Source organism: Scatophagus argus, chromosome 10, assembly GCF_020382885.2.
Source record: "Scatophagus argus isolate fScaArg1 chromosome 10, fScaArg1.pri, whole genome shotgun sequence".
Taxonomy (NCBI): Eukaryota; Metazoa; Chordata; class Actinopteri; family Scatophagidae; genus Scatophagus; species Scatophagus argus.
In genome coordinates, this window is record NC_058502.1 from 24,043,198 (window position 1) to 24,055,262 (window position 12,065).

The following is a 12,065-nucleotide window of genomic DNA, read 5'->3' on the forward strand; positions in this document are numbered from 1 at the left end:
TGCTGACCAAAATATCAGACTTTGCTACAAAAGAAAACACAGATGCTAACACTAATGCTAGCTGCACGTCTGCTGAAAGCATAGAAGTGAATGAGGGAATGAGGAACGAAGTGATTCTCAATGGCATCAATGATCTGAAGGCTGACTTTTCCATTAGACTAGATAGGTTGTTGCCTACATTTGAAGCTGTGAGGAATGACATGCAAGAGGAAAGCAAGAGTGGACGAGTATGGGACATTGAATCCTTTAAAGATACAGAACATAAACAGTCGACTTTGCTTTTTTGTTCTGTGCAAATACTTTAGTTATCACAAAATAATTATTTACTCAGGGCAAAATGAGTGATTCTGATCTGGTCATAGACAATAATGTTGAGATATAATTTGAGTATAGCTATCCTGTTATTGAGATAGAGATTTATGGGAATATTTGACAATTTTTAAGTTTCTGAAATATTGTTTTTACATTTTTACTCCTGATGAGGATGCTTTAATTTTCTACACAGATAAGATAAGAACTTTATTGATCCCACAGGAATCAACCAGTTGAAAAAAAAGAAAAGGAATAAGAAACATTTATATCTTATCTATGGAGATTCTCAGTAATCCAGGTTATGGTCAACGTAGAGTAGTTCCATTAGGCAATCAGAATCAGAATTCCTTTATTTATCCCTGAAGGGAAATTCTTATTCTTACAGACATTACACTTGCAGTATTCCCAACCAAGAAAGGTGAAAAGTGAAAAGTATAAAAATAGGATAAACAATATTTAAAACAAGATAAGTGTAAATCGAAAATCTAAAAGGACAGGTATTTACATAAATCTAAAATTCAAAGTACAGGTATTTACAATGTGTTCACACTTAAAAAAAAAAAATTAAAACAAAAATACAATACAATATATTGTTGAAGCCCACTTGCTTCCCCGAGTAGGTTGATGTGAGAGAGTTAAAACAGAGTCGTTGAAATAGCCTTAAAACAGAGTTATTTATTTTAGAAACAAAGATCTTTGGAGATCCCACCTCAGAACACAAGTCTGCTTCAGCCAAACGCCAAGTGGGATCTAAAGCACTCAAGGAAGTACATCATTATATATACCTTAAGATAACACTGGTTGTTAGTCTCAACACCTTTACACTCACACAAGAGGGGAGGGGTGGTGTATCAGTGTCTTCTCCTGTCGGTCAGAGTGACTTGAGATATGGTGTCCTTCTCCTACTATGCATGATACCTCTATCTCCCTCAGAGTGTGCAGTCCTGAGGCAAACAACCAGTTCTACATGATTGTAACATTATGAATTATACCATTAATAATATAGCATAAAACATATAGCATAAAACAGAATAAGGCATGTTAAACATTTTTTTAATCCACAATATACATAGTATATATAAAGTGAGTGTGTCCGTCACAGTGCTGAGTTTAGCAGTTTGATGGCGACAGGCAGGAATGATTTCCTGTGTCGCTCTGTGGTGCATCATGAGAGTAAGAGTCTTTTGCTGAACGAACTCCTGTAGCTGATCAGCACATTGTGGAGAGGGTGAGAGGGAAAGTCCAGTATAGTCCTTATTTTGGACAACATCCTCCTCTCAGGCACCACTGTCAGAGAGTCCAGTTCCTCTCCCACAACATGGCTTAATGATTCTATTGAGTCTGTTTGTGTCCCTCACCCTCAGGCAGCTGCCCCAGCAGGCAACAGCATATGTGATGGCACTGGACACCACCGACTCATAGAACATCCTCAGCATCGTCCTGCAGATGTTGAAGGACCTCAGCTGCCTCAGAAAGTAGAGGCGGCTCTGGCCCTTTCTGTAGACCATGTCCACGTTCTTGCACCAGTCCAGTTTGTGGTTTAAGTACACCCCCAGGTATTTGTACTCCTCCACCACCTCCACAGAGGCCCCTTTGATGTTGATAGGGGTCACTGGAGCCTTAGTCCTCCTCAGGTCCACCACCAGTTCCTTGGTCCTTGTCACATTGAGCTGTAGGTGGTTTTTCCCGCTCCATGTGACAAAGTTGTCCACTACCGTCCTGTACTCTCTCTCATCCCCCCCAGTAATACACCCAACCACTGCAGAGTCATCAGAAAATTTCTGAAGATGGCAGGACTCTGTGCAGAGCGTCAATTTTGAGGTATAGATCGTGAAGAGGAAGGGAGAGAGGATGGTCCCCTGTGGAGCCCAGTGTTGCTGATCACTTCACCTGACAGGCAGCACTTCAGGTGTACATACTGTGGTCTGCCCGTCAGATAGTCTGCGATCCAGGACACCAGTGGGGCATCCACCTGCATCGCTGTCAACTTCTCCGCCACCAGAGCCGGCAAAATCAAAGAACGTCATTCTCACTGGACAAGTGGTTGCCGGCTTGTCCAGGTGGGTGTAGACTCTGTTCAACCGGAAGATGATGGCATCGTCCACTCCAAGGCGGGGCTGGTAGGCGAACTGAAGGGGATCCTGAAGTGGTTGGACAATGGAGTGGCTGGTTGCTGCAACCGTACTGCTGAGGAGTCATTTGAAGCGTGAATTGGTGTCCCTGTGTCAAATCTGTTAAAGAACTGATTCAGCTCATTCGCCTGTTCCACACCGGCATCAACTCCTCCGCTGTTTGGCCCGTAACCTGTGATGGTCCTCATGCCACTCCACACCTCTCTCATGTTGTTCTGCTGGAGTTTCCACTCCAGCTTCCTCCGGTACCTCTCCTTTGCCTCCCTGATCTTTAATCTCAGGGTACGCTGAATAGCTCTCACCTCCTCCCTATTGCCTGCTCTGAAAGCCCTCTTCTTGTCGTTGAGGATGGCTGGACATGAACATGAAGTTTTCTGAAAGACATTTCGCCTCTCATTTAAGAAGTTCTAAGTGATTCTTCAGTGTATATACTGTGGGTGTGACAAAAGGCAATAGGGAAACAAAGGTGCCTCAGGTCCCTCCTGTTGAGTGGGCCGTTAGGGTCACCTGGGGAAGTGTTAATGGTTGTGAGGGGGTTCTGACTGGTCGTTGACACCCCTGTCAGAGTGTTTTTGGTCACATGCCTATTTGAAGTGTGAACCTGGTGGGAGCAGTTGAGAAGTGAATCTTTTGGGTATTATTCCTAAGAGGTCCTTGTAAGTGGATGACAGGTTGTGTCTGTCAGAGCACCACCTCTGTTGAGTGATGATTTTCCCAGGTTGACAAAAATGGCTTCCTTTACCCCTCTCTCAAACCATCTGTCTTCCCTGGCCAAAATGTGGACATTGTTGTCCTCAAAGGAGACTGCCTGGTAGTTTAGGAGGTCGGAAGGATAATAGGAGAGGTGGAACAGAGGGTTGTTCCTTGAGTAAGATGAAGAAGTGGATGTGTGTGCGCATGCGTCGATACGTGTGCAGCCTGTTACAGACGCTCCCGATCTTTCTCACTGTTTTCTACTATTTTATTATTTTTTCGCGACTCCTTTTACTTTCTTTTACTCTGGACTACACTATCTACCACACACCAGGAAAGTTGTGTGTCTTTTTGGTGTTTTGTTCGTCGCTGAACTACACTTTTCGGAGCGGCGATGAAACTCCTCGCTGCCCGCATTGTTTACACTCGGGATCAGCTGATGGACCTGAAGCCGGCCACCGCTCCAGGGAAAACACAGAGAGTAATCCCTGCTGAATGCTGGATTAAAACGCACGGGGGATGCAGGGGAAATAAAAAGTTACGGAGGAAGAGGGAAGCTTTGAAACAGCGGAGGCTTATGACTAGAAAGTTTAAGCCGTGTCTCCCCTCTATCGTCATGGGAAATGTGAGGTCACTCGGGAATAAGATGGACGAACTGACGGCACTGTCGCAGAGTCAGAGGGAATACCGGGAGTGCAGTTTGATGTGCTTTACAGAGACATGGCTGCACCAGGACATACCCGACGACAATGTGACGGTAACGGGCTTCCATACGGTCCGTGCGGACAGAGACTGCGCTACCAGCGGTAAGCACAAAGGGGGAGGGCTTGCCGTGCTCGTTAACAACCGGTGGTGTAATCCAGCTCACATCACGGTGAAGGAGCGCATCTGCAGCCCGGATGTGGAACTGTGTGCCGTTGGACTACGTCCATATTACCTGCCCAGGGAGTTTTCACATGTTGTCATGGTAACTGTTTATGTTCCCCCCTCTGCAAACCCCAGCAGGACATGTGACACTATTCACTCTGCAATAGCCCGGATACAGACTCAGCACCCGAGTGCATTCATTGCAATCTCGGGTGATTTCAACCATACTAACCTGGACAAAACACTCCCCACTTTCACTCAGTTTGTGAACTGTCCTACCAGAGAGGGAAGAACAATAGATCTGCTGTATGCTAATGCAAAGGATTGTTACAGCTCTTCCCCCCTCCCCCCACTAGGCAGGTCAGATCACAACCTGATCCACCTCTCCCCCTGCTATGTGCCTCTCGTAAAGCATCTGCCCGCAACTTCAAGGACTGTGAGGAGATGGACAGACGCGGCCAATGAGACACTCCAGGGCTGTTTTGAGGTGACAGACTGGCAGGCACTCTGTGAGCCCCACGGCCAGGACATTGATGGGCTCACTGAGTGCATCACTGCCTACATAAACTTCTGTGTGGACACCATTGTCCCAACCACAACTGTAAAGTGTTACCCCAACAACAAGCCGTGGGTAACCAAGGACATCAAAGCCATCCTCAATGACAAGAAGAGGGCTTTCAGAGCAGGCAATAGGGAAGAGGTGAGAGCTATTCAGCGCACCCTGAGAATAAAGATCAGGGAGGCAAAGGAGAGGTACCAGAGGAAGCTGGAGTGGAAACTCCAGCAGAACAACACGAGAGAGGTGTGGAGTGGCATGAGGACCATCACAGGTTACGGGCCAAACAGCGGAGGAGTTGATGGCAGTGTGGAACGGGCGAATGAGCTGGATCGGTTTTTTAACAGATTCACACTTCAAACAACTCCTCAGCAGTACGGCTGCAGCAACCAGCCACTCCAGCCTCTCTCCCTCCCCCCACATTCCATCTGGATGGCCCCGCTCACACCTCGTCCCCAGAAGCCTGGGTGGACCACTCTCACCTGGGTACCACAAGCACTCCTCCCCCACCCATCACCCCAACGATGACCTTCACAGCTGACCAGGTGAGAAGACAGCTGCAGAGACTCCGTGCAGGCAAAGCTGCAGGCCCAGATGGTGTGAGCCCCAGGGTCCTGAAAGCCTGTGCCCCCCAGCTAAGCGGAGTACTCCATCATGTCTTCAACCTGAGTCTGAGTCTTCAGAGGGTCCCCGTGGTGTGGAAGACGTCATGCCTCGTTCCTGTCCCGAAGACGCCGCGTCCCAGCGACCCCAAGGACTACAGGCCTGTGGCCCTGATGTCACACATCATGAAGACCCTGGAAAGACTCGTCCTGGAGCAGCTCAGGCCCATGGTCCAACCGCTTCAGGATCCCCTTCAGTTCGCCTACCAGCCCCGCCTTGGAGTGGACGATGCCATCATCTACCTGCTGAACAGAGTCTACACTCACCTGGACAAGCCGGCAAGCACTGTGAGAATCACGTTCTTCGATTTCTCGAGTGCGTTTGACACCATCAGGCCGGCTCTGCTGGCTGAGAAGCTGACAGCGATGCAGGTGGATGCCCCACTGGTGTCCTGGATCGCAGACTATCTGACGGGCAGACCGCAGTACGTACGCCTGAAGTGCTGCCTGTCAGATGAAGTGATCAGCAACACCGGGGCTCCACAGGGTACTGTCCTCTCTCCCTTCCTCTTCACTATTTACACCACAGACTTTACGCACTGCACAGAGTCCTGCCATCTTCAGAAATTTTCTGATGACTCTGCAGTGGTTGGGTGTATTACTGGGGGGGATGAGAGAGAGTACAGGACGGTAGTGGACAACTTTGTCACATGGAGCGGGAAAAACCACCTACAGCTCAATGTGACAAAGACCAAGGAACTGGTGGTGGACCTGAGGAGGACTAAGGCTCCGGTGACCCCTATCAACATCAAAGGGGACACTGTGGAGGTGGTGGAGGAGTACAAATACCTGGGGGTGTACTTAGACCACAAACTGGACTGGTGCAAGAACGTGGACATGGTCTACAGAAAGGGCCAGAGCCGCCTCTACTTTCTGAGGCAGCTGAGGTCCTTCAACATCTGCAGGACGATGCTGAGGATGTTCTATGAATCAGTGGTGTCCAGTGCCATCACATATGCTGTTGCCTGCTGGGGCAGCTGCCTGAGGGTGAGGGACACAAACAGACTCAATAGAATCATCAAGAAGGCCAGCCATGTTGTGGGAGAGGAACACCACAGAGCGACACAGGAAATCATTCCTGCCTGTCGCCATCAAACTGTTAAACTCAGCACTGTGACGGACACACTCACTGTATATATACAATGTACATATTGGCTTTTTACACATGTACATACCTGTATTTTAAATTTTCTTAAAAATTTGAATGCAGTTTTTTTGTAAATACCTGTACTTTGAGATTTTAGTTTTGTTTATCCTATCTTTATTAAGTTTATCCTATTTTTTTATACTCTGCACTTTTCTCCTTTCTTGGTCGGGAATACTGCATGTGCAATGTCTGTAAAAACAAGAATTTCCCTCCAGGGATTAATAAAGGAATTCTGATCTGATTCTGATCTGATCTGATGAAGTAGTCTATATGCTTTACAGAGACATGGAGAAGTGTGACTGATAGACCATCGGCTAAACAGTTGTGGTTAAAGATTAGGTCCAGCGCTTTGCCAAACTTGTGAGTAGGGGGGCTGCGGAGCTGTTCCAGGTTGAAAGAGTTTTCAATTCAATTTTTAAAATTTTATTTATATAGCACCTTATACAATCAAAATTGTCTCTATATGCTTTACAGAGACTCTGATCCTGAACCCCCGAGCAAGCAGACAGTGGCAAGGAAAAACTCCCTTTTAAAAGGAAGAAACCTTGAGCAGGACACGGCTTGCAAGGGAGAACTATCCTGCTGATAGTCGGCTGGGTGAAGGAGGAGAAGAAGAGGTAGACAGGACAGAGAGGATGAAAGAGAGAGAGAGAGAAACATACATGCAATAAACATCATACATTACAAAGGACAAACATGACAGGTTGTTATAATTGGAATAATTGGACTATGTATTGTATGTATTTGTTGGTCAGGGTCAGGAAGTCCACTGATTTTGAATTGTCTAAATGGATGTTTATGTCAGCAAGGACAAGCACGGGACACTCATGGTCAGGGATGGAAAACATCAGAATTTCCAGCTCATCTAAAAAGTCACCCAGGTGTCCTAGCAAATGGTAAGTAACAACCACATAGATTTTGCTATAGCTGTAAGCATTATGGCATGGTATTCGAAGGAAGTGTATGAAGTTGGAGGCAGCAGTTGGGTGTATTTGCTGTTGTTAGAGACCAGAAAGCCTGTTCCGCCCCCACATCCAGACGGACGGGGGGGTCTGGGAAAAGGTGTAGTTGGAGGAGAGCGCAGCAGGGGTGGCAGTATTTTCAGGTTTAATCCAGGTTTCAGTGAGAGCAAGTAAGTCGAGAGATAAGTGAGAGGCATAAGCAGATATGAAGTCTGCTTTGTTGGCTGTGGACTGGCAGTTCCACAGACCAACAGCAAGGGTAGCAGTGGTAGCTGTGTTATGTTGTAGGGCCCGGAGGTTAGCATGGTTTCGTCCTCATAATTTGTAGCGGAATGTTCTGTCCAAACCGGAGAATATACTTTGTTGGGACCTCTAGCCATGTGTTCATGAGAACAATAGAGAGGCCTACATGTAACCCAAGAGCTAGAGTGACTAATTGTTAGAGACCCCCACCCATGACATACACCTAGTCATAAATTCCTGAATTCGAACTCAGGACCGGCACGGACATTGGCTGCGTGCCAGCCATCTCCACGGGGGTCCAAGGTGACGTCACTCAGGTAATAAAAGTTTGTGTTCTTGTGTTCTTCTGTAGCCATTTTGGGTTTTGCTGAGTCATCACTTGCGTGTTAATTTGCTGCTTTGTTTGTTGAGTCACCCTTTATGTGGTTTGTAGGAGTAATATTTTTTTGTTTCTCCACAGTTGTGGTTACTGGTGCACTGGCACAGGGGTCCCGGCCTGGCCGTCTCCACATTCATCCATTATGTCTACTCTGGCTGGTTACCATTCCCGATGGTGCTGTCCCCAAAGAGATGGGCCCACAGTGAACCCTAGTGGTGAATATAAGTATCAGAGCCAGGTTTGGTTCCCACCTAAAGTGCTAAAAGAGGGCAAAACATAAAAAAAAAAAAAAAAAAAAAAAAAAAAATAAGATAAGTGCTAAAAAGCTGCAAATCACACAGTAAATAAGTGCTATTCATGTTAGTGCACACATAGAATATAATATATACATATATCACAATAAAATAAATAAAACCATGCAATAAAAATAAGAACTTGTGTGGGGACCATAAAGTGCTTAGCTCGTATTGGTATAAACTGTACAAGGGTTAAAATAGTAATAAGAATACAAGTTATTATACCATAAAACCAAGGGCGGGGGGACAGTAGCCATGTTAATAACAGCCGTACACAAATAAGATGCAAGTTTACATTGTTTTGGTTTCAGCAGATAACACAGACAATAAATCAACACAACACAGTCCTTTTTTGTTAAGAATACTTTTTAATTTTTATTGATATTATTCTCTCAGGTGGTGTGAATGATGATGCCCGCCGCCTCCCACCTCCCATTACCTAACATTGAGGCCTAAGGGGGCCCTGGTTTTTAGCCGATCAATCCACCATCCCTCCCTCCATCTCCGCTGGCCCCCTGTCCACGTGGTACAGGTCTTAAGACCCATTACGGTCAGTTGTTGGGTCGGGTGGGAACGAAAGTGAATCACCAGCGGAGTCTGTAGTTTACCCTGCCTGATGTTATAAAGGTGCTGCTTAATTCTCTCCTGGATGCTGTTGACCGTTTCACCTATGTATAACAGGTTACACTGTTGACACTGAATGCAATAAACTGCATTCCTATCCTGGGGAGAGAAGTGATTGTTTACTGAAATGCCCCTCCCACTGTGTGGGTTAAATAAAAATTTCCTCTGTGTAAATGTCCAATTTAGATGTTTTTTATTTTGTGTAATTGTACTCCTCTGAAAGGAAGCTTGAACCAACATATCCTTAAGGTTTTTATTTTTCCTAAATGCCGAAATTATTTTATGATGTTGAAGAATTGGATGATTTTCCATGGTAGTCTGAAAATTATTTTTTAGGATGTTTTGTAGTGTGGTGATCAGAGGGATGATTACGTCATCCATGCCAATTAGGCAGTCTCCACTCTGCCGCTGATTTTGCGGATTATCTGCACCTGTTGGAAGACAAAGATCTTTCAGCGTGGAGCTCTTGATGGTGCGGAGGAAACGCCTGGAATATCCCCTGCGTCTGAGGTTGGTGAATAAAATTGAAGTAGCATTATCAAAGTCGGTCTTACGTGAAGATATGCGGTAAAATCTGATGATTTGTGACTTAATTATGTCTTTGAACGTATGTTTTGGGTGATAGCTAGTTTTGTGGAGGAGGGCATGGGTGTCGGTTGGCTTAAAGTAGACCCTGGTGAGTAGTTTCTTATTATTATTGTCAATTGTATCAAAAAAAACGTTTGTGTCTAGAAAGTTCATTTCTTCGACACCCAGAGTGTGTTTAATTTTTATAGATGAATGATGATTATTTAATATGTTAACAAATTCAAGAAATTTGTCCTCACCATGCACCCATGCGCCAATAATATCATCCAAAAATTGGTAGATAAACAGCGGCTGTAAGGGACATTTCAGCAGCGCACCTCTCTCCCATTTGCTCATATAGAGGTTAGCATATGATGGAGCGTACCTGTGTCCCATAGCAGTGCCATGGATTTGTAAGTAATGTTGTTTATCAAATAAAAAATCATTGCATGTTAAGCAGATTTCCAATAATTGTAGGATTTCATCATCAGGTCTGTCTTTGTCCGGGTATTTATTGAAGATCGTCCGTATTGTCTGCAATCCTACTCTGGTGTCGATATGGATGACAAGCGTTGGGTAACGTGTTGCGTATTGCGTCACTTCCTGTTCTTGCACCACTCATTCACTTGCTAGCGTTTGGTGTTCGGTGGTATTGGTGTACTTCAGTCGACATATTTTGTGTTAGCTTTTACTGTGGTTGATTTTTACAAATAAGTACACAAGCACTTTAGGAAAAGTTTATTAACCGCACGATCATCTAGATTCTTTCCTTTTCCGATCCCTGTTCTGTTTGTCGTTCAGCTTAGCTTAGTGCTGACATGGCTTCTTCCACTCACTTTCCCTCTGCCTCTCCCTCTCCCGTCTTCTGTAAGGTGTGTGAAATGTTTAGCTATTCCTCTGCCTCCTTTAGTGAGAGTGAGATGTGTAGAAAGTGTAGCTTATTCATAGCCTTGGAGGCGAGGCTAACTGAGTTAGAGGCCCGGCTTCGTACTGTAGATCATAGTCCATTAGTCCCGACAGCTAGCCAGCAGCAGTTAGCCTGTGCGGACCGGCCTACTTTACCTACTTTAGCTGATGTCAGCCGCCCCCCGGCAGCCCCCGAGCAGCCGGGAAGTCAGGGAGGTTGGGTGGCGGTTCGAAAGAAGCGTAGTCCAAAACAAAGGCCCGTGGTTCACCACCAACCGCTTCATGTGTCTAACCGCTTTTCCCCACTCAGCGACACACCCGCTGAGAAACCGACCCTGGTTATTGGCGATTCTGTTTTGCGATATGTGAAGCCGACACCAGCGACCATAGCCAAATGCATCCCGGGGGCCAGAGCGGGCGACATAGAGGGCAATTTAAAGCTGCTGGCGAGAGATAAGAGTAAATATGGTAAGATTATAATTCACGTCGCCGCTAACGACACTCGACTACGCCAGTCGGAGGTCACCAAAGTCAATATTGAGTCGGTGTGTAATTTGGCAAAAACCATGTCGGACTCCGTAGCATTCTCTGGTCCCCTCCCAAATCTGACCAGTGATGATATGTTTAGCCGCATGTCATCGCTCCGTCGCTGGCTGTCACGGTGGTGTCCAGAAAACAACGTGGCCTTTATAGATAACTGGGAGACTTTCTGGGGAAAACCTGGCCTCATTAGCAGAGACGGAATTCATCCCACTTGGGGTGGTGCGGCTCTTATTTCTACCAATATGGCCAAGTTTATTAGACAACCAACACCCTGACAACCCAGGGTCGAGGCCAGGAAGCAGAGTCGCTGTCTTACACACTTCTCTGCTGCTTCTGTAGGACTGCCGCCCTCCGTTAAAATTAGAATAAATAAAAATATAAATGCACACAGTAATACTAAGTTTAACAATCCCATAGAAATAGTGTCAGTGCCTCGTCTTCCCATAGTCCAACCAGCACAAAATTTAAGAAGTGTTAATCATAATAACCTCATAAAAATACAAACTAGCAAATATTTAGTATTCATTATATTAATTATATATATATATATAATATATTAATTATATTTATTAAATATACGATCCCTCCACTCTAAAACCCTCCTAGCCAGTGATCTAATTATTGATCATCAGTCTGATATATTCTGCCTCACTGAGACTTGGTTATGGGATGAAGAATATGTTGGTTTAAATGAATCAACTCCATCTGGTTATATTAACTATCATGTTCCTCGAGGCACAGGCCGAGGAGGAGGAGTGGCAGCAATCTACCACTCCAGTCTTCAGATTAACCCCAAACCTAAATCCATCTATAGTTCATTTGAGAGTCTCACTCTCAGCCTGTCTCACCAAAACAGGAAGTCAGAAAAGCCAGTTTTATTAGTTGTTGTGTATCGCCCACCTGCTGCTGCTTACTCAGAGTTCCTGTCTGAGTTTTCTGACTTCTTATCTAGTTTAGTGCTCAGTACAGATAAAGTCATTATAGTAGGTGACTTTAACATTCATATGGATGTTGACTCTGACAGTCTTAAGACAGCCTTTAGTTCACTCTTAGATTCAATAGGTTTCCTTCAGACAGTAAATGAACCAACACACTGCCGCAGTCACACACTCGCTCTGGTTCTCACCTACAGCTTAGAAACTAAGAACCTGTTGGTTGTCCCTCAAAACCCTCTCC

At 45.5% G+C, this 12,065-nt stretch overlaps 1 long non-coding RNA gene across 1 annotated transcript; it reads left to right on the forward strand.

The window, feature by feature from the left end:
- The first annotated feature begins 8,931 nt into the window (after window positions 1–8,931).
- Window positions 8,932–10,144, forward strand: LOC124066068. Its single transcript, XR_006844536.1, has 3 exons — window positions 8,932–9,383; window positions 9,503–9,549; window positions 9,802–10,144. It is a non-coding gene; the product is annotated as an uncharacterized LOC124066068 (long non-coding RNA).
- The last annotated feature ends 1,921 nt before the right edge of the window (window positions 10,145–12,065 follow it).